Source organism: Pseudophryne corroboree, chromosome 1, assembly GCF_028390025.1.
Source record: "Pseudophryne corroboree isolate aPseCor3 chromosome 1, aPseCor3.hap2, whole genome shotgun sequence".
NCBI classification, from domain to species: domain Eukaryota; kingdom Metazoa; phylum Chordata; class Amphibia; order Anura; family Myobatrachidae; genus Pseudophryne; species Pseudophryne corroboree.
In genome coordinates, this window is record NC_086444.1 from 780,657,372 (window position 1) to 780,680,189 (window position 22,818).

Below are 22,818 nucleotides of genomic sequence, written 5' to 3' on the forward strand. Positions count from 1 at the left end.
AATACGTGATGAGCACGGTCAAAGTGAAAACGTGCGACGGAGTGTGATAAAGTTTTCGTTGTATTACGCTCTGGCTGTTTTGGAGCACAGTAGGGAGACTCCAATGATCCTACCATTTATGGGCAACAAGTGTCTATAAGTGGTACGATTGGACCGCACGGTTGTATGTGTGACCAATAACGCAACATGATATGAGGTCATATATTAAATTGCCCCCATGCGTGTTGTAGGGAGCACATGCAAGTGTGATTTGTGTAAAAATAAGGAATTTTCACTGGTAGGGCCTGCAATGATTACGTGTGTCTGCTAAAAGGGGCGGATCCGTTGTACTCGGAGCAGAAGAAGCTGGTGGTAGAGCTTGGAGAACTTCCACCGTAGACTTCTGTGTTTGGTGCATTTTAGGAAGTTTTTCTGTGTTAAAAAGGTCCACAATGGCAGCCAAGTGCACAACACAGGGACGTTCAGCAGTCAGGGTTCAGACTGAAGAGGCTTGCAGACCCCAAGGGTCTGCTCGGTTAGTAATGTGGGGGAGGTATGGTCCCCACACTGAGACCTTTTGTGACGAATGGACACGAATGACTGTGGGGGATAAAGCACCATTTCCCGGGATAGGTAGTTTTGACTCAGAGGTATTGCATAATTTAAGGCGAAGGATCTGTCTCATAAAATCCTGGAAACAACGAATTAGACATTATGATTGTTTACAATTGTGGCAACAGGAAAGTGAAATACAAAGAAATTTAACTTACATATCTGACTCTCATCTTGGGAAGAGAGACATGGCAATGGAGAGGATTATGGTTGCAGAGAATGGCGAAATGGTGTACGATAAAAATGCACTTAGCAACTGTATTATAGATGATAAGACTAATTGTAATAAACGTAACGATGATAATTGTAATACTGATAAATGTACAACTATTAACCCATGCAAGTTGCACCCCATGTTAAACTTCCCTCAGGATTACAAACAAGAAAGTGAGCCCAGCACGATGTCGGTACCTCTTCCAGAAGCCATCCTACAAGACATCCAGGTGGACGCGACCAAATCGGTAAAAGCAGTAATCAAACCCCCTAACGGAGGGTCAGGTGAGGTCGTGTCCACAGGTACGTATGGTGTTATACATCACGCACAAACAAATGTACCTCATATCGTAGAACCAATTCAGAATGACGTTATTGGACTTAATCCTGTCAGGGTAATTGCAGTACCAAATGGGAAAACTGACACTTCAGGAGTCACTCCTGTCAGGAACATCGCCATGCACTGCCCCTTTTCCCGAACAGAATTAAGAACAATTCTGTCTGAATTTCCTGACCCTAGGAAAGACTTAGTTGCATGTCAAAAGTATATTAGAGAGCTAGGAAATTCTGCAGAGCCAAATAACAAAGATTGGAGGACAGTTTTGAGGGCATGTTTACCCCCCGATGTCGACTCAGTGAAATTTATCGCTGATTGCAAGTTAGATGAGGAGGTACCACTAACAGACAAGTCTAACCAAGATAATGTAAAAAGAATCAACTTACAGTTAGGAGTATATTTCCCTGCAGTGGTAAAGTGGAATAAAATTTTTACAATAAGACAAAAAGAAGGTGAATCCACACCAGAGTATTTTCACCGGGCTCTGCAGGATATGGCTAGGTACACTGGTATAGATGACATTAAAACTAATGTACACCACAGACAGGTAGCTGTGTCCGTATTAATGGACGGCTTAAAAGACACACTAAGAATCAGGGTACAAACCTCTCTACCTCACTGGAGAGGTATCTCGGTGGCTGCATTAAGAGAGTCCGCTATCGAGCATGACCGTAATATCCAAAGAACCAGGGAAGCACAGGGAGAGCGGTTGATGGTAATGAGCATCCAAGCACTAGAGGAGGCATCAGGTCGACCGAAACCCAAGGCCACTAGCACATGGAGGAAGCCAAGGATTTGTTATCTTTGTAAAAGAGAAGGGCATTATGCCAGCAATTGTAATAGCCCACATAAAGTCAGACCCCCTAGACAAAGAAATGAGCAAAGTTATGACACACCAAATTATAATCAGGGATCATATAGGAAGAATTTTGGGCTACACCCATGATATGTAGTCAGGAAAAGGTGATCATTAGGACTGATGGTAAGCCTGAGGTAACGGTTAATAAATTGGGAGGTCATTCCTTGAGGACACAGAAATGACCGGGTAAAATTTGTAATGTATCTGTGAAATGTTTTCTTTTTCCCCATCTCTGACAGTTATCGGCAGGACTCAAACATTGCATAGCTACTTGGTCTTTGCAGAAGTCTACCAAACCCCAGCATGACCTACCCGCATCAATGTATCCTGGCCAGATACAAAGGGTGGAGTATGGAGGTGCTGGTGGGAGGGACTGAGCAAGGATACCATTGGACATGTAGATATGACAGCCTGATGATGAACGGCAGATCTGACAATGTTTTAAAATGTTTGAAAAATGTTTTTTCCTGTTGTTGTTTATTGTTGGTTTATGTAATATATATGTATATGAATTGCTCTCTCTCTCTCTTTTGTTTTTTTTTGTTTTCTCTCGTCTCACTCATGTTTTCATGTTTTAAAGATGGTATGTCACACATCAGTTGGACAAATGGTAATGCAAGATTTTTGCTCCTTACAGAGAGATCGCTGATTTGGAAGAAATATTGTATCATCGGAGTGTTCGGTTGGAAGACTGAGAGACAGCACCTTTGAGATGACAGCAGAACAAGAAGAACAACAAGACTAGAGAACTAATTATCGTAACAAGTTTCTCTCCCCCTCAAACTGTTTTTCTGTACCCACATTACAAATTTCTCCTTTCTCCTCCTGTAAGATGGACTTGCCCCAAGAGACTGTGATATGGATTTTCCTGTTGACCATGATGTTGACCAGAGCAGTCTGTTTCGGTGAGAGTACCAGTGAGGTCGAGAAAGGATCCAGAAGGGTTTCTGATGACTAAGATGGAGGTGTAAATTTCCAATAGCAACACAATCACCAAGCAAAGGCGAGTACCGGAAACGATCTAGCAGCCATGTTATTTGTAAACATTGTGAAGGAATGTTAACTGAAAAGAACTGTATCTGTAGACTCTGTGACAGTGTAGTTGAGGATGGGTGTATCAAGAAATGCCAATCCAGTTTCAATATCCACATGGACCGGCATCCATTGAGTGACTATCACTCCTTAGTGGGTAAAGTGTTAAATCAGACAGATTGTTGGGTATGCTCTCAAGTACCTCAAGGCCATAGCAAATCAGGATTAGTGCCCTTCCCTTTAACTATAGGGGAGGTACTTGAGCTAAGTGGTGGGAGGCCGGTGGACAGGAGGTTTAATATCTCCAGTCCTCCTAGTTTGAAGCTCCACCAATATCATGTGGATAGATCCCTAGTATGTTTTAACATTTCCAATCCCCGAAAGCCGGGAAATTGGGAAGTGTCATGGAATAACCAAACCATGACCTTTTCATACAGAGCCGATAGAATGCCTACAGATACAGAACTTATACGCCACATAGCCGGTAGTGGAAAATATTTCCGATATAGGTATACCCTAGGAAGTAGAACCATGAGAGTTGGAGAGGTATCACCAGGATACTGTGCACATATCGTACAAACCGATACGTGTACTAAACAGATGGGAGAATTAGGGTTAGGAAATTTCATATGGAAAATGTGTAATATGGTTATGTCCTACTCCGTCCCATATGTTCTCCCCGATGATGCATATTTCATATGCGGGAGGAAGGCGTATAAGTGGCTTGCCCCAAACTCAGAAGGATTGTGTTATATTGGAAAAGTACTGCCTGAAGTAATGACTGTATCACATACTAAAATGAAAGATATTCACCGCGGTGCCCATGCTCCTTATACTCGCACTCATTACGAGCACGTCGTTAAACGGCACCTAATAGAAAGAACAGAGCATCCGGCCTCTGACCTGATCAATGAATCCACCGGGATTCAAGTCCTAATCGCGTTAGATATCACTCGTACCGCCAGAGGAGTGATAAATTATAAATACATATCTGCGCTTGCAAATTTATTAGACAATATCACTGAAATGTATGATGACACATTCAGGTATACTGGAAGGGAGCTCCAAGCTTATAAAACAGAACTGGTTCAGCATAGGATGGTTCTTAATTATCTCACAGCAGTGACAGGCAGATATTGTGTCACACTGGCAACGCAGTACGGCGTAAAATGCTGCACTTATATTACGAATAGCACCGAGGACCCGGTCGAGGTCATAGACCAAAAGATGGACGACATTCTCCAATTAAAGTGGGAATTCCGCAGGAGACACAATCTCACCCTTGCTGCTGTGGATAATGAGCTGACCGGTTGGGTGTCATGGTTGAACCCACGAAATTGGTTCTCTGGTTTAGGAGAATGGACTCAAGGAATTATCATGGATGTAGGGAAATTCCTTTTGTGTATTCTGGGTGTCATCATATTGGTCGGTCTGATATTTAGATGCGTTCGGGTTTTAACAAAGTGTAAACGTAGCGCCCAAGTGATGAGTTTAAGGAGTGAAGATACTGTAATAACAACTGATTTGATTTATGACCCAACGATAGAGACAATGTTGTGATGAAAATGTGATTCCACGGTCCGTTTCTTTCACCCGTTTCTCCTTTGTTTCTCTCCAAGGTAAAAAGACATCCGCTTGGAAGAAGAATTTGACAACCTTTTTACACAGACAACTGATGGACTATGCCATAGACCCCCCATATCCCTAGTACCTTTAATTTTACGCTAGCCCAACACTTTTTGTAAGTCTATGGACATTGATACAGCTTTGCTTGCGTTTATTGGCAAAAGCACAAAGAGACTACAGTCAACATGTACATCAAGACAAGACTTCAGACAAGACTTCAATCAACAAATGTATATTAACCTCACATAGAATATCACTGCATTTACCATAATTTTTTCTTATCTTCATCTCTGCAACCTTCAGGTAATGACACACATAGTCGATAGGGAATACAGGCACAGATATCAGCACTCACATATCCCCCCATTCATGTATCATCAACTAAAATGTGCTCCCCCATTTTGTTGCAACCAAAAGCCGAAAAGAGCTCGGTAAAGTTTGACAGCCCATCCACAGACCCGTACCACGGGATAAGAAGGAATTCAAAAGTATACTTCGCAATACCTCGAAGCTTGATTTAAAACACGTACGGCACGATGATACATGACCCCCCAAACATGGATTCATACACACATGCTTCTGCTATCTCACTAGGTCATACCCTTTTCCTACCTTCTCCTCTCCTTCCCTACCCAATCATAGAAATGTATTATACATGACATATATTTTTCTCTTTTTGAAATGTTTTAGAAAGTGGCAGTTATTGGTGACTGCCAAAGGGTGGACTGTCAAAGTCAGAAAAATATCATGCTACACATTGCCATATTTGCACCTCATGCGTGTCCCCGCTGCGCGTGCATGAGCTCTCCCGTGCGTGCGCATACTCGCTGTTACGTGCACCCGCAGGCGCACGGTATGCGCATTTACGGTAGAGTTTGTATGCATCTAGCGTGCGACTCAATCGTAACATATTTTAACCATATAATGTATTTTGTAGATTATGGTCCCTTTGATAGAATCTGAAAGTTTAGTTAATGTAGCATGTTCATAGACAAAGAGATCCCTCTTTGTTTGATACGAAGGGTCAGACAGGGGTTATACAGTGGTGTTTAATATCCATCGGAAGAGTATTTAATTAGCAATATTCCGGTGTTGGTTTGAAGCGGATTAATCGCTCGTGCAAATAGTTATGGACATAAGAAGTTTATGAACATTTACTGTATTTGCACTTTATTACCCATGCGGCGGGAAACCCAGTTTCCCTCCCACCTGAGCAGTTTGAAATAGTCACAGCCCACCTGTATGAACCAACCTATGACCTTTTGTTATAATGCGAAGACGAATTCCTGTGTCCAATGAACAATAAGAATGTAGGGACCATTGTACTGTACTGTTTGTAAGTGTATATAAGGACAAGCCGATCTTGGCCAGCTCTCTATTCTCTTCAACGGTTCTCATCACTGATAATTGGGAGCTGGATATCCAGAAGGCGCATGCGATTGTTTCCCTTTGTGCGTAAGTTTCTCTGCAACCATATTGTCTCTTATTTAATGTTATAAGCCATTCTCTCTCTCCTTCCCCCTTTAAATGTAATTGTATCTTTATTGTATTTTATGTGTAGTGATTTGGTTAGGTATTTTATGTTATCTTGGTAGTGTATAACTTGTATTGTATTATTCTTTTGCAATTGAACGTTCATTCATTTCCTTAAAAGGCGTTAGACCCTTAGACCGGTATTGTGTGTTCATTATATTGCAGAGGGTAATAGGAGCGTCTCTATCGCTCAAACAGCTTTAGTGTAAACAAGGTTAAGCAGCGTTATATCGCTACAGTGTTTCAGTACAAGGTCTACAGTATAAGAATATCCTTTCTGTGTGTTATATTCAAGGTCTACTGATTGTTATCTCGTGAGCGTCTGCGCCGCTCGTGATCTCCTCGTGGTCTCGAGCGTCCGCTACGCTGATAGCGTAGCATTACGGTAGTCGCTCACCTATAGTGTGCCCGATACCAACAGCGTATTCTCGCGAGCGTTTGTGTCGCTCGAGCGGCTCGCTCCCGATACAGCGTCCGCTACGCTAAGAGCGTACCCTTACGGTACCTCGTGCGCCAATTGCGTACTGTGTCTCTTAACCTCTTTACAGTGTGTTATATAGGATAAATAAATATTAGGCTTTATCAGGAGCATCACTCCTGGGGACATAAGGGGCAATACTACTGGGGGCATTTCATGGGCTCATGGGCTCTATATAAGAAGCACTACCACTGTGTGCACTACCAGTACAGTGAACATTGTAAAAGGGACACTACTGCTGTGGGCATTGTGTATTACGGGGTGCTACTACTGTGGACATTATGTGTATTAGGGGTGCTACTACTGTGGGCATTATTACTATTGTGTGACCATGCCCCTTTCTTTTTGATACAATGACCCTTATTATGTGGGCTACGGGGGGGGGGGTGAGTTCCACCACCTCTCTAGGACCACTTTAAGCACTGAGGATCTTCATTGTCGGGATGCCACTGTCGGTCATGTGACTGCCCGCATCCCAACCACTGGTATTTAATACCAAACCCTTTAAAAGACTATACTTTTTTGCCCACCACGGCACAATAATGAGCAAACTAGATATTTGGACAGCTAAGCTTATAATCACAGTACTATCTCTGCCTTACACTATATAATCTGTATATAGATTCCTTGTGAAAACAATTGTAAATTTCAGATTACTTTTAAACATTCACAGGAGGAGCAGTCATTTGTGATTCTTAGGGAGAATTTCATAATATGTGTAGCCATTTTGCTGTGTTGTATATTTATTTATTTATTTATTTTATTACCAGTTATTTATATAGCACACACATATTCCGCAGTGCTTTACAGAGAATATATGCCCATTCACATCAGTTCCTGCCCCAGTGGAGCTTACAATCTATATTCCCTATCACATGAACACGCAGACATATTCACGCTAGGGTTAGTTTTTTTAGGAGCCAATTAACCTACCAGTATATTTTTGGATTGTTTGAGGAAACCCACGCAAGTATGGGGAGAATATACAAACTCTGCACAGTTAGGGCCAAGGTGGGAATCAAACCCATGACCTCAGTGCTGTGAGGCAGTAATGCTAACCATTACACCATCCGTACAGCCCTGTATTAGACCCTTTAAAAAAAAAAAAAAGTGTGATTAAATATAAACAAAACTGCGAATTCAGTGGGGCAATACCGTTTTTCAAGTACTGTCCCGCTGTCCCACTTGGAGCCACAGTTGGAGGGTGAAAACACAACGCTGCTCTGCTATGCAGGTGATTAGAAGCAGGTGAATAGATGACGTGCAGGTGAGAAGCAGGTGAATAGATGACGTGCACATGTGCACGGCATCTATTCACAGTGTCAGGAGAGCCCGGGGGCAGCACAGCATCTCGAAGAGTCTCCACAATGAGGGGAATGAGAGTGCCATGAAGGTCGGCTACTTTCCCTGAGGCTCCGCCCCTTTTCAGTTGTGCTCCATGAATCACCAATGTTGTTATGGTTTAATTATAGATATATCTGTACCAGGTATTGCACAACTGGGAAGTGACATTTTCTTTCTCCCACTCTTTTCATTTGCAGGTAATAACATTTCACCCTTGTACTGCTGTATGTTCTTTGCTGCACTGAATTCATAATGTTTAGGTGTCATGTTTAAATGCAGATAGGAGGATCACAAATTATATGTGATCTAAGGTGTGGTTATTACCTTCAGAAATAATCACCAATAATGTTTGTAAGTGACTGTATATATATATAATTTTGTATTTTTTCAGCTTAGATGTGACAAAATGGCTGACAGGCAATGTCCTGATTTTAACCTCCATGCATCTAGGTTCTGGGAGATCTACAGGCCATAAAGTTAGGGATGAAAGCAATGACCAGACCAGGGGTTGTAAATACTGATAAGAGGGAGATGTCAGGGAAGTCACAATTTCTCCTGTGAGCTGACCTCAGAGTGGTGTATTGTCCAAAATATAAATTATCTGTGGTTTGGGACCCTGACATGACGTTGTAAAAGGGGATTGCATTACTACATCAAAGCATGTGTTCAAAGCAGATATTGCCAAGCTCTGGACATTGATGTCTGATTAGCCCAATTCATTTGTTATGTCAACAAGGGGGCTCTCTAATGTCCTGACTGGAACGTTCAGGAATCCTATTTCCTGGCTAACCTCTAGAACTTCAATCCACAGCAGCGTGGGGAGAGCAGCAAGCTCACAAGGGGCTCATTTTCGCTCGACAAGCTGTCGGTATGCCGGTGGTCAGGATTCCGGTGATGGTATGCTGGCCGCCGGCATACCATACTACACCCTATCAAACACTACTGGGAGCTGAAGCAGATCTGTTCCTTTGTCTCAGATAAGCTTCATGTTGTTCTTCGTGAGTAACACTATGGGATGGAGGGATAAATGTGTCAGGTTTCCCCTGCACATGTAGAGAAGATTCTCATGATGCTGTTACAGGGATGCGGTTAGCACAGTGCTGGCCCGGAGGGCGGTAGTCAAAATCCTAACTGACGACATCCCAGTCTTAAGTATGCCAGGGTGGGTTAGGTTTAGGTACTAGGTTGTGGGTTAGGCTGCGTGGGGAGGCGGGTTAGGGTTAGGCTTCCGGGAGGAAGGGTTACGGTTAGGCACTAAGAATAGGGGGTTAGGCTGTGGAGTGGGAGGGATAGATTAAGGCACTAAGGGGGATGGTTAGGATTAGGCTGCAGGTAGGGGGGTAGGGGAAGAGGCTTAGTATACTTACCTCTCCCCTGTCAAGATTCTGAGATTTTGGATGCCGATGTTGATCTTCTGACCACCGACATCCCGTATGTATGCCCTGTTACTGCTATTCAGAAATAGAGTAGGTTGGAGGACAGAACAAGGCACATCCCTAGATAGCAACAGAGGAAATATTGATATTATCCTTGATGAGCCCCGAAAGGTACCGGCAGGGCAAAGGTGATAGTGCAATAACTAGAAGTAGCGTCCTTAGGAGAGTCTCTGGACCTAATCGCTGTTTAATGGAGGTACAGAAATGGGATAATGATTTAAATTATCCTAATTTTAGTTCCGGTGGTCAATGTTTTTCCACATCCAAACCTTGAGAGGCTCATGTTACCTAATTGTATGTGTTAATAATTTTGAGCATGGATGAAAGCAGAAGCTCACCCGAGCATGGCCCCCTGGAAGTCGCTTAGCCTAGCTGGCACAGTGACTGGTATTGCTGCTGTTGGCAGTTATTGCAAAGATTTACTACACGCACTGGGGTGATCAGTAAGGTGCCACAGGCAGCAATCGAGGGCATGCGGCAATAATGTATTTGGTACACCATCACTTCAGGTGGCCCAGGCAGGATGCCCGGAGTGGAGTGGGCAGAGAGGGAGTCTGCATAAAAGGTGGGTGCAGCCGCAAAGGAAGTGCAGTGCTACCCGGAAGGTAAAAGGGGAGCTTTCATGGCTCATGAGGTTGCGTCTCTTACGTTGTGCGTAGGAGACCAAGATTCAATTCCTATGTAGGGGAAAAGATATTTTGCATACAGTACAAACACGTCATCAAAAAACAAATAACAACTCAGTGCTGGAAGTCTGAGGGGTATGGTAGGTTGCAGGGTGGGGGCTTCGGTGCTCAGGCATGCCTGAGAACCTTGTGTGGTACGAAGAGGCAGTGCGCAAGGCATGGTAAATGGGGGGAGCCAGCTGAGGTATGCAGATTGACCCTTGGTGAATGGACGCACGCCCCGCTCCAGCCGTGGACAGTTGGACCCGTGGGCTGCGGGCCAGGTGAGCGTGATATCCGCCACAGGGGTTGGTTCCTTGGGAGGGCATTGCCGCAGTGCCTTCTGGGTAGGTAGGGCATGCCCCAGGAAAATGGAATGGGTTGATAACACATTTCGCTTTGCCCATCACTTCTCTATCTGTGCCCTGGAACCTTGTAAGGTGGTATTTTAATAAAACTGTGGCCAGTGATTTTACCCAAAGCTTTGTCTACGTGTATCAGTTATTTTAGATTAAGGAGCCGGTGTGGAGGGATGCTGGCAAGTTGACCTCTCCCTCTTAGAAAAGCATAGGTGCCGTAAAAGATGGCGCCAGAGCATCTTAAGGGGGAGGGTCGCCAGACAGCCCTTGGGCCGACAGCATGTGAAAGGGGGGGACAGGCAGGTATGCCCATCCCTCCTTTCACGCCCGGGCCAGCAGCCAGCCAGTGAAGGGTAGTGGGGGCTGGGCAGATGGGGGGACCATAAAGGGAAGGAGCAAGGGGGATGCAGCCTTTGTCTGGGAAATGCAGTGCTGGAAGCAACCCCCTCGCACCCACCCTATGATCCACATGTAAGCTTTGTTTGAAAATTTATAAAAAAATAAATAAAAATAAAAAAACATTTAAGTGAATAGAAATTAAGAGATAATGTTTTGGGTCAAAACTGTTTATTTTGAAAGCATGTCTAAGATGATGGTATTCTGTTTCTTTTCTCTTCAGAGTTAACATGTTGGGGGTCATTCCGAGTCGTTCGCTCGGTAATTTTCTTCGCATCGCAGCGTTTTTCAGCTTAGTGCGCATGCGCAATGTTCGCACTGCGACTGCGCCAAGTAATTTTGCTATGAAGATAGTTTTTTTACTCACGGCTTTTTCTTCGCTCCGGCGATCGTAGTGTGATTGACAGGAAATGGGTGTTACTGGGCGGAAACACGGCGTTTTATGGGCGTGTGGATAAAAACGCTACCGTTTCCGGAAAAAACGCGGGAGTGGCTGGAGAAACGGAGGAGTGTCTGGGCGAACGCTGGGTGTGTTTATGACGTCAAACCAGGAACGACAAGCAGTGAACTGATCGCAGATGCCGAGTAAGTCTGAAGCTACTCTGAAACTGCTAAGTAGTTTGTAATCGCAATATTGCGAATACATCGTTCGCAATTTTAAGAAGCTAAGATTCACTCCCAGTAGGCGGCGGCTTAGCGTGTGTAACTCTGCTAAAATCGCCTTGCGAGCGAACAACTCGGAATGAGGGCCGTTATTCGAACCATTGGAGTATGATACCATGTTTGTCACAGTCGGCGGGCAGCGGGAAAAGGTGGCGCGCAAGGCATGGTAAATGGGGGGATCCAGCTGAGGCATTCAGATTCACACTCAATGAATGGATGCACGCCCGGCTCCAGCCGTGGACAGTTGGGCCCGTGGGCTTTGCGCAAAGCGAGCGTGATATGCGCCACAGCGGCTGGTTCCCTATGGGGGCATTGCCGTGGTGCCTACTGGTTAAGTCAGAGCACGCCCCAGGAAAACTAAATAGGCTGGTAACACATTTCGCCTTGCCCACCACTTCTCTATCTGTTCCCTGCAACCTTGTAAGGTGGTATGTTAACAAAATTGTGGGCAGTGATTTTACCCAAAGCTCTGTCTACGTGTATCAGTTATTTTAGATTAAGGAGTTGGTGTGCAGGGATGCCGGCAGGTCGACCTCTCCCTGTTAGAAAAGCGTAGGTGCTGCAAAAGATGGCACCGGAGCATCTTAAGGGGGAGGGTCACCAGATGGCCCTCTGGCTGGCAGCATGGTGAAAGGGGGGGGGGGCAGGCAGGTATGTCCATCCCTCCTTTCACACCCGGGACAGCAGCCAGCCAGTGAAGGGTAGTGTGGGCTGGGCAGCTGGAGAGACCAGAAAGGGAAGGAGCAATGGGGAATGTAGCCTTTGTCTGGGAAATGCAGTGCTGAAAGCAACCTCATCACTACAGCAACCCTAATAATCTCAGTCACATCTCTCCCACAAATTCATACCCCCAATCTTGTGCCCTCTGGAATGCCAGATCTGTTTGTAACAAACTGGTCCCCACTCATGACCTTTTCATTTCCAACTCCCTGCACCTACTAGCCATTAGTGAAATTTGGATTACTCCCTCTTACACTACTTCTCCTGCTGCTCTCTCTGCTGGGGGCCTCGCATTCACACACACACCCTGACCTGGGGGTCGCCATGGGGGTGGTGTTGGGGTCCTTTTACCTTCTAGTTACTCCTGCCAACTCATACCACCAGAAGCATCCCTTACATTCTCTACATTTGTGGTCCATGCTGTACGCCTCTTCCAACCAGTCCATCTTAGAGTAGCTGTCATTTACCGCCCACCCCCTGGCATTGCCTCCAAATTCGTTGACAACTTTGCTTCCTGGCTTCCTCACTTCCTCTCTCCTGACATACCCTCCATTATCCTAGGCGATTTCAACATCCTTGTCGATATCCACCACACAATCCCCTGCCTCTAAACTCCTTAACCTCACCTCTTCACTTGGCCTCTCAGAGTGGACTCCACACCCTCCCATGTGAATGGGAGCTCACTGGATCTGGTCTTCACTCACCGTTGTGATATTTCTGATTTTTCCAACTCCCCATTTCCCCTCTCTGACCAGCACCTACTCTCCTTTAACCTACCTCTCTCTGCTTCCCCATCTCTACCTCCTAAGGCTACCATCACTAAGCGTAACATTGAAGCTATTGACACCACATTCCTTTCCCCCGTTTTACTCACTTCTCTCTCCTATTCTCTCTCTCTCATGCCCTGAACAAGCCAATTCCATATACAATGCATCCCTTACTTCTGCTCTTGACTTTGTTGCTCCACCAACCACTATTCACCCTCGCAAATTAACACCTGAACCCTGGCACACCAAATGTACCAGATATCTGCAAAAAAATGCTTATGTACTGCTGAACAACACTGGAGGAAATCACGCTCTAAGGCAGACTTCCTCCATTTCAAACTTATGCTCTCATCCTTCATTGCTGCCCTTTCTCTTGCTAAACAGTCATACTTCAAGAACCTCATCTCCTCCTAGTCTTCCAACCCCCGGTGCCTCTTTGCCACTCTCAACTCATCTCCCTTCCTCACTCTCTGCTCTTGACTTTTCCACTTACTTCACAGCCAAAATTGACTCCATATGTCAGGATATCACATCACACCAGACCATCAGCAACCAGCCTCCTCCCATCCCTTACCACCCCTTTCCATATCTCTCACCAACTCTGACATCTTTCTCCCATGCATCTGGTGAGGAAGTCATGGCCCTCATTCGTTCCTGTCCCCTCACCACCTTCCACTTGTCCCTATCCCCTCCCGCCTCCTCCGCTACCTCTCTCCTTCTGCCTGTTCCCATCTGTCCCACCTTCTCAATCTCTCCCTCTCATCAGGCACTGTGCCCTCTGCCTTCAAGCATGCACTCCTCTCTCCTATTCTTAAAAAAACCTACTCTTGATCCAAACACTCTTTCCAACTACCGACCCATCTCTTTTCTCCCTTTTTCCTCCAAACTCCTTGTCTACAACCACCTTACTTCCTTTCTTTCCTCACACTCACTGCTTTACCCATTCCAGTCTGGCTTCCGTTCTCTCCACTCCACTGAAACTGCCCTTACAAAAGTCTGCAATGACCACCATGCTGCTAAATCTAAAGGCCACTACTCTATACTTATTCTTCTTGATCTCACTGATGCTTTTAACACTGTAGACCACCCTCTCCTACTATAAATCCTTCACTCCATTGGTCTGCGTGATACTGCCCTCTCTTGGCTGTCTTCCTACCTCTCTGCCCATTCGTTCATTCTCTGTATCCTCTCATGACTCCACTTCCCCCTCACTTCCACTAACTGTAGGTGCACCCCAAGGTTCTGTCCTTGGTCCTCTGCTTTTCTCTCTCTATACGTCCTCACTAGGTAAGCTCATTAGTTCTTTTGATTTCCAATATCATCTCTATGCTGATGACACTCAAATCTATCTTTCCTCTCCAGACCTCTCCCCTACTCTCCTCGCTCGTATCTCCAACTGTCTCTCTGCTATCTTTGTTTGGCTGTACCAGCTCTTTCTTAAACGTAATATGTCTAGGAGTGAGGTGATCATCTTCCCTCCCTCCCGCATAACCTCACCTCCCACAATCTCATTATCTATTGATGGCACTACTATCTCCTCTAGTCCCCAAGTGCGCTGTTTTGGAGTAATTCTTGACTCCTCCCTCTTCTCCAAACCACACATTCAGCACCTCTCACAAACCTGTCATTTTCATCTAAAAAATATTTCTAGGATCAGACCCTTTCTGTCCCAGGATGCTGCTAAGACTCTTATCCACTCACTGGTCATCTCCAGACTGGACTACTGTAATCTCCTCCTGAGTAGCATTCCTGACAAATACCTCTCTCCACTCCAATCGATCCTCAATGCTGCTACCCAGCTCATTTTCCTCACCAAACGCACTATGTCCACCTCTCCTCTCTTACAAGACCCTCACTGGCTTTCAGAATCCATTTCAAGCTTCTCACACTGACTTGCAAAGCCCTCACTCACTCCTCTCCCATCTACATCTCTGACCTTATCTCCCTTTACACTCTCACCCGTCCTCTTCGCTCTGTTAATGCATGCTGACTCTCCTGCCTACTGATTACTTCCTCCCACTCCTACCTCCAAGATTTTTCACATGCTGCTCCATTTCTCTGGAATTTTCCTACCTCTCCCCCTCAGACTCTCCACCTTTCTACAAAACTTAAAACGGGCCTTCAAGACCCACTTCTTCATAAACCCAGTCAAATCTCATCCTAACCCTCTGTTCCACGCTCTCTATGTACCCCGTCTGTCTACCCCTCCCCTTTAGAATGTAAGCTATATTTGTCCATTCACATCAGTCCCTGTCCCAGTGGAGCTTACAGTCTATATTCCCTACCACATGCACATGCACATGCACGCTAGGGTTAATTTTTGTTGGGAGCAAATTAACCTACCAGTATAATTTTGGATTGTTTAAACAATTTATTTTTTTGTATTCTCTCAACAAGTTTCCTAGCAGAACAAAGATTCCAGACAGCAGTTTTGTCTTGTTAAACGGACTGAAGCTATAGTTTTCAACTGTTTGTGTATTCCAGTTTCTGAGTACTAGGGGGATATCGAGCTCAGTTTGTTGTTATTACTTTGCAATAATGTTAGTGTAATGGGGGTTATTCCAAGTTGATCGCAACCAAGTTGATTGCGATCAACTAGACGCCGCCTATGGGGGAGTGTATTTTTGCATAGCAAGGCTGCGATCGCTTGTGCAGCCGAGCTATGCAAAAACATTTTGTGCAGATGAGGAGTAGGTCTGGACTTACTTACCCACTGCGATGACTTCAGCGCCTCAGGTCCCGGAATTGACGTCAGACACCCGCCCTGCAAACGACTGGACACACCTGCGTTCAGATCTCCACTCCCCGAAAATGGTCAGCTGCCACCCTGGAACGCCTTCCTCCTGACAATCACGTTGCGATCGCGGCAGCGTTCATTTTCATCTTTCATTCAGACGCTGTCCGGTGTTCCCCGTCGCCGGGCAGCAACGCGCCTGTGCATTGCGCCCACTGTGCATGCGCATTCCAGACCCATTCGCCCGGCCGCGAAAAAAAAGCAGCGTGCGAACGGGTCGGAATGACCCCCAATGTGCCTGTCTAGGGATGCATCCTTACACTGCTTCATTCATGCTCTGTCACAATGACGTATATGCTAAAAGCGCAACATAAAAAGAAAGAGCGAGACTACAAAGGCAAGCAATGGCTACATTAATGAGTCACTGTCTACCTAGCCATGTGCATCTTACTAATTATTACATTATTATTATTATTATCACTACTACTACTACTAATCCTAACCCCAAACACTAGTACGCTAACAATAATGCTCTAAACCTAGCCCTTAATCCTAAACCCCAAAGCTGTTAGGGTATTAGGATAGACAGACAGACAGACAGACAGACAGCTGTTACATCGTTAGAAATTAGATGTTACATAGATGGGCATTACATAAATAGACACAACATTGCTGCGATACTGTAGAGCTGGATGGCTCAACTTTCACTCTAATGGCCTGCTGACCATTGCACTTATTGCACTGCATTCAGATACTGACCTTTGGGGCAGTGGAAGGGGTTAACAAGGACCATCAAGCAGCACCCAATGCAAATACCTCATTTATCAAAGTAAGGAGTTGTCTCAATAAACTGGCTCCACTCTATCCAGTGATAAGGGATTAGCAGACTGTGCAATTTACTTATGTAAACAGACTGAAGGAAGATAGCAAACTCAAAGTATTGATATTTATTGTCTTCAAAGGGAACTTCTCTTGTCTGTGTTTAGACACTTACAATATGAGTGTTAGTTGTCCTCTCAATGACTGATATTATTCAATACAGTGCAGTGGTAAGTCAGAGAATGCCCATTCTCCCTGACTAAACAGGGTGTTTTGTCAGGAGAACCGTCATTCTCCAAATTAAGTGCCCGGCGCGCCACTGTTTCTGCCACGCTAAGGTCAGAAATCAGCATTGTGCCGGCACTTTGGTTAGAATTCTGCTTGCATCCCTCCAGGGGTGCGAGTAGAAATCCCTTCATTGGGTGTCACAGGGAGCTAATTCCCAGCACTATTAAACTGTCATCGAATTGAATCGAGCCCAATATTTGTGTTTGTTGCTACAAACTGCAATATAAAGAGGCATTACTATTCTCTTTCTAACGCCAGCAGGGCTGGTTCAAGGGCGCTCTGCGCCCCGGGCAGGAAAATGGGCGTGGCCTAATACAGGGGGCGTGGTCAGTTACGCCCCCTGTACATTGCTAGCGCCGCTTGAATGCTGAGCGGTGCGCGATGACGTCATCGCACACCGCACAGCAAAATAGCGTCTAGTTCCCTTCACAGGAGGCGGACGGGGACGGCAGCGGGCAGCGGAGGCGGACGAGGGACACAGCGGGCAGCAGTGGCGGATATTGCCACGGTGCGGCGCCCTCCGGATGGTGCCAGCGCCCTCCGGAAGGCGGCGCCCCGGGCAAAAGTCCTGCTTGCCCGTGGCAAGATCCGCTACTGAACACCAGTATATGTTATCTACTATATAAAAGCGAAAATTTGTCCTACTGTCCTTCTGCCTTTCTAAACAAATCCACAGTTTTAAAGCTATGATCGTGAAATCTTACACGGCCGAGGCAACTAAAACAATTAGAAATCCCTAGCACCCCTGGGGGGGGGGAGACAGCAGCACAGAGTATATCAGTAGACAGCATAACTCCGGAATTACTGGAGCAATGTACTCAAAAATTGGTATACATATGCCTTACAATCAAAGAAAAAACACTGTGGGGGGAAGACACCCCTAGGGGAGAGGCAGCAGCACTGAGTATTTCAGCAGACAGCATAACTCTGGAATGCCTGCAGCAATTTACAACAAACTTGGTACACATATGACTTGCACTCTGGAAACAAACACTGTGGGGGTCAGACACCCCTAACACCCCTAGGGGTGGGACAGCAGCACAGAGTATGTCAGCAGACAGCATAACTGTGGAAGGGCTGGAGCCATTTACACCAAACTTGGTACACGTCTGACTTACAATCTGGGAACAAACTTTGTGGGGGTCAGACACCCCTAGCACCCCTGGGGATGGAGCAGCAGCACAGAGTATTTCAGAAGACAGCATAACTCCTGCATGCCTGGACCAATTTACAACAAACTTGCTACACATATGACTTACAAGCTGGTAACAAACACTGTGTTGGTAAGACACCCTTATAACCCCTAGGGGTGAGGCAGCAGCACAGAGTTTTTCAGCAGACAGCATAACTCTGGAATGCCTGGAGCAATTTGCACCAAACTTGCTACACATATGCATGGACGGATTAACAATGGGGCGGATGGAGCTGCAGCTCCAGGCCCCCCATCAAAACCGGCCCACAGGATCCCTTTCAGTGCTGCTGGAAACATGATTTTCTTTCCTGTTACAGCAGTCTATCAGAGGCAGGGACGTGCAGTCAGGGGAGGCAGGGGAGGCAGTGCCTCCCCTGTCCTTAATGAGTAAAATAATACAAGGAAGATACTTATATGACACATATTCTGTGTCATAAGTATCTTCGTTATATTATTATAATCATTGTAAGGCCTGAAAGTAGGTCAGGAGGCACTGATAACAGTGCCTCCCGTTGTTAAATAGGATAAAGCGGGAGGCGGGGCCAAGAACTGGGCTGTAAAAGCCCATTGAAAAACAACGAGAAAGCGGCACTATTATAAGTGCCTCGTCGATAGGGCCAGATGTGATTTGAGAGCGGATCCAGGGCTGGATCCGCTGGTCCAATCACCCATAGGCAGAAAGAATGAGTGCTCACCTCCGTCTCCGTGGCCGCTTCCTGGTCAGGCACAGTCCCCCTCCTGCAGCATGTTCCCCCTCCTCTGTCCGCGCTGGGCGCTGCTGACAAGTCCGCTGTCAGAGCTGTCCCTCCGTCCCACACCTGCCGCACGTTCCCCCTCCTGTGTGTTTCTGTGCCCGGGGCCGACAGCTGAGAGGAGCCGCTGTCAGAGCTGCTCCGTCCGCCCCACACCTGCCGCACGTTCTCCCTCCTGTGTGTTTCTGTGCCCGGGGCCGACAGCTGAGAGGAGCCGCTGTCAGAGCTGCTCCGTCCACCCCACACCTGCCGCACGTTCCCCCTCCTGTGTGTTTGTGTGTCCGCGCCAGCCAGTGAGAGGAGCCGCTGTCAGACCTGCCGGAAAACACTTCACCCAAGAGGTTGGTTTTTCTCTCTCTCTCTCTCTCTCTCTCTCCTTCCAAACTCCTCAGTTCTGTCCTGAGAGTACAAATTGTGTGCCTTCTCTCCTCTACAGGTACGGCCTATTGGATTCTACTGGACAAGTGGACGTGACCGGCGTGGGATGTAGGTGAGTAATCTCTCTCTCATTTTTACAGGTATCAGCCCTATTGGATTCTACTGGACAAGAGGACGTGACCGGCGTGGGATGTAGGTGAGTAATCTCTCTCTCATTTTTACAGGAACCACCTATTGGATTCTACTGGATAAGTGGACGTGACCGGCGTGGGATGTAGGTGAGTAATCTCTCTAATTTTTACAGGTATCGGCCCTATTGGATTCTACTGGACAAGTGGACGTGACCGGCGTGGGATGTAGGTGAGTAATCTCTCTCTCATTTTTACAGGAACCACCTATTGGATTCTACTGGACAAGTGGACGTGACTGGCGTGGGATGTAGGTGAGTAATCTGTCTCTCATTTTTACAGGTGTCGGCCCTATTGGATTCTACTGGACAAGTGGACGTGACCGGCGTGGGATGTAGGTGAGTAATCTCTCTCTCATTTTTACAGGAACCACCTATTGGATTCTACTGGATAAGTGGACGTGACCGGCGTGGGATGTAGGTGAGTAATCTCTCTAATTTTTACAGGTATCGGCCCTATTGGATTCTACTGTACAAGTGGACGTGACCGGCGTGGGATGTAGGTGAGTAATCTCTCTCTCATTTTTACAGGAACCACCTATTGGATTCTACTGGACAAGTGGACGTGACTGGCGTGGGATGTAGGTGAGTAATCTGTCTCTCATTTTTACAGGTATCGGCCCTATTGGATTCTACTGGACAAGAGGACGTGACCGGCGTGGGATGTAGGTGAGTAATCTCTCTCTCATTTTTACAGGAACCACCTATTGGATTCTACTGGATAAGTGGACGTGACCGGCGTGGGATGTAGGTGAGTAATCTGTCTCTCATTTTTACAGGTATCGGCCCTATTGGATTCTACTGGACAAGAGGACGTGACCGGCGTGGGATGTAGGTGAGTAATCTCTCTCTCATTTTTACAGGAACCACCTATTGGATTCTACTGGACAAGAGGACGTGACCGGCGTGGGATGTAGGTGAGTAATCTCTCTCTCATTTTTACAGGAACCACCTATTGGATTCTACTGGACAAGTGGACGTGACTGGCGTGGGATGTAGGTGAGTAATCTGTCTCTCATTTTTACAGGTATCGGCCCTATTGGATTCTACAGGACAAGTGGACGTGACCGGCGTGGGATGTAGGTAAGTATGTGTGAGTGTGAGAGTGTGTTAATAAATTTTTACTTTCACGGTGTGTGTGTTGATTTTTTATTTGGGTATTTTATTTGTTGTAGAACTACAGGTACCAGCGGGCCCGTTATTTCCCCGCATGCTGGTACTTGAGGTTCTCCAAGTACCAACAAGCGGGGGAGGCTTACTGGGCCTTGTAGTTCCACAACAAAAAAAATATTCTTTTTTTACACACTTATGGCTATCAGCCTGGCACCCACCGCCCAGGGGTGCTGGGGACAGCCTCGGGCTTCACCCCTGGCCCTTGGGTGCTTGGAGGGGGGGACCCCTTGATTTAAGGGGTCCCCACTCCTCCTGGGAACCCCGGCCAGTGGTGACTAGTTGGGGAGGTAATGCAACGGCCGCAGGGACCTACATAAATGTGTCCCCCGGCTGTGGCATTATGTCCCTGGCTAGTGGAGCCCGGTGCTGGTTTTAAAAATATGGGGGACCCCTACATCTTTTGTCCCCCGTATTTTTGGAACCAGGCCCGGACTAAGAGCTGGTTGTCTAAATACGGGGAACCCCTGTCCAATTTTTCCCCAGTATTTAAACAACCAGGACCGGCTCAAAGAGCCCGAGGCTGGTTACACTTAGGAGGGGGGACCTCACGCATTTCTTTTTTTAACTTTTTACCCATTCACACCCTTTTCCACAGATAAATATGCGTGGATCTCACTGATCCGTGCATGACTATCACAACACACCAGGAAAAAGCAGGTCTATTTGAAAGCTCCACTTTTTTACGAATTCCATCCTCTCCCGGCAGTGTTTGGCTATTGTCGGCAGTGATTGAGAATACAAATTCTTAGTAAATTACCAAGTTCTATTAAATAACAGCCGTGTTTGATGGTCTATTGATTCGTATTTGTGTGGTCGGCAGTGTATCTCAATAAGAATAGCCCCAACACTGCCGAGATTTGTGTTTAGTAAATTCCCGAGATCACACTTACAAAAAAAAGCCAACTCGAATGAAATCGGGACCTTAGTAAATATACCCCAGTGAGTCCAGTCTGGCCAGAGGGGGAGAGGGGCAACAATCCCACGCTTCTCCCCTCCTCTCTCACTCTCGCTCCCGACCCCGGATTCCTGTTCAGGCTGCTCTTGTCACTGGCGATCCCCGCAGGTCTAGGCCCAGGTCCATGTAAGTAAATACCAATATAATTGTCATTTACTATCTGCTCCCATCACCCTTTACTTCTCTCTTTTACACCCTCACCCGCTGCTACTGCTGTTACCCTTTCCCTGGCATCACCCTCTCCCTGTCACCCACTGCTGTCACCCCCTCACTGGCGTCACCCTCGCTGTCACTCCCTCCCTGGCGTCACCCTCTCCATGGCATCACCCATTGCCGTCACCTTCTTCCTGGAACTACCCACTGCTGTCACCCTCTCCCTGGCGACCCTCTCCCTGGCGTCACGCTCTTCCTGACGTCACGCTTTTCCTGTCACTCACTCCCTGTCACCCACTGCTGTCACCCTCTCTGGCGTCACCCTCTCCCTGTCACCCACTGCTGGCTATTTTGTTTTCCAGGACTTCTATTAACTTAATAGCTCCGCATCCACGGTGCTATTAAGTTAATGGAAGCCCTGAACAACAAAATTGCATTCATGTCATTCTCCCACTCCCTTCCCAGTCCCAAACACTAATTTTTATTTTATTTTCTATAAAAATGTACAATATATCACAAGTATAATGAGCAGGCAGGCAGCAGGCATTGGCGGCAGTGGCGGTAGGGGTCATCGGCAGGATTCGGCAGAACATTATAGCTGCAGTGCCTCACCAGCCACTGACCTCACCGCACGCCACTGATCAGAGGCTACCTAATTCCCCACCCACTCAAACGGCAACTCCCCTCCTCCACTTTCCTGCCGGGGTTGAAAAGCCAGGCATAGCACATTTGTTAACGGCGGCGCAGCAGAAGGATTCACAACCCCTCCCTGCGCCGCACAGTTTCATCACATTCCAATGGCACCGTGTGATAGGATAAAAGCTCCGCCCCACCATCATGTGGAACTACTATTACTGTTGACGAGCTCAGCTCTGTGAAGGCGGCTTTCATTTTCTGAGCTACAGTACCTACCTGCTGCTGCTGATCATTGAGAGGCTGCTGCTGCTGCTGTTCAGGGATGCGTTGTCAGTGCCCTGCAGTGCCTCTGAAAAAGGTATGCACTGCCGCTGACTGTTGCTGATCGTTTGGCTAAGTAGACTCTGTGACTTGTAATTGACATATTTTATATATATATATATATATATATATATATTAACGTACTTTCCCCCTTATATGCTGTTGAGAGTGTGACGTTATCAATTACAGGACTGCCACGCCATCAAGGAAT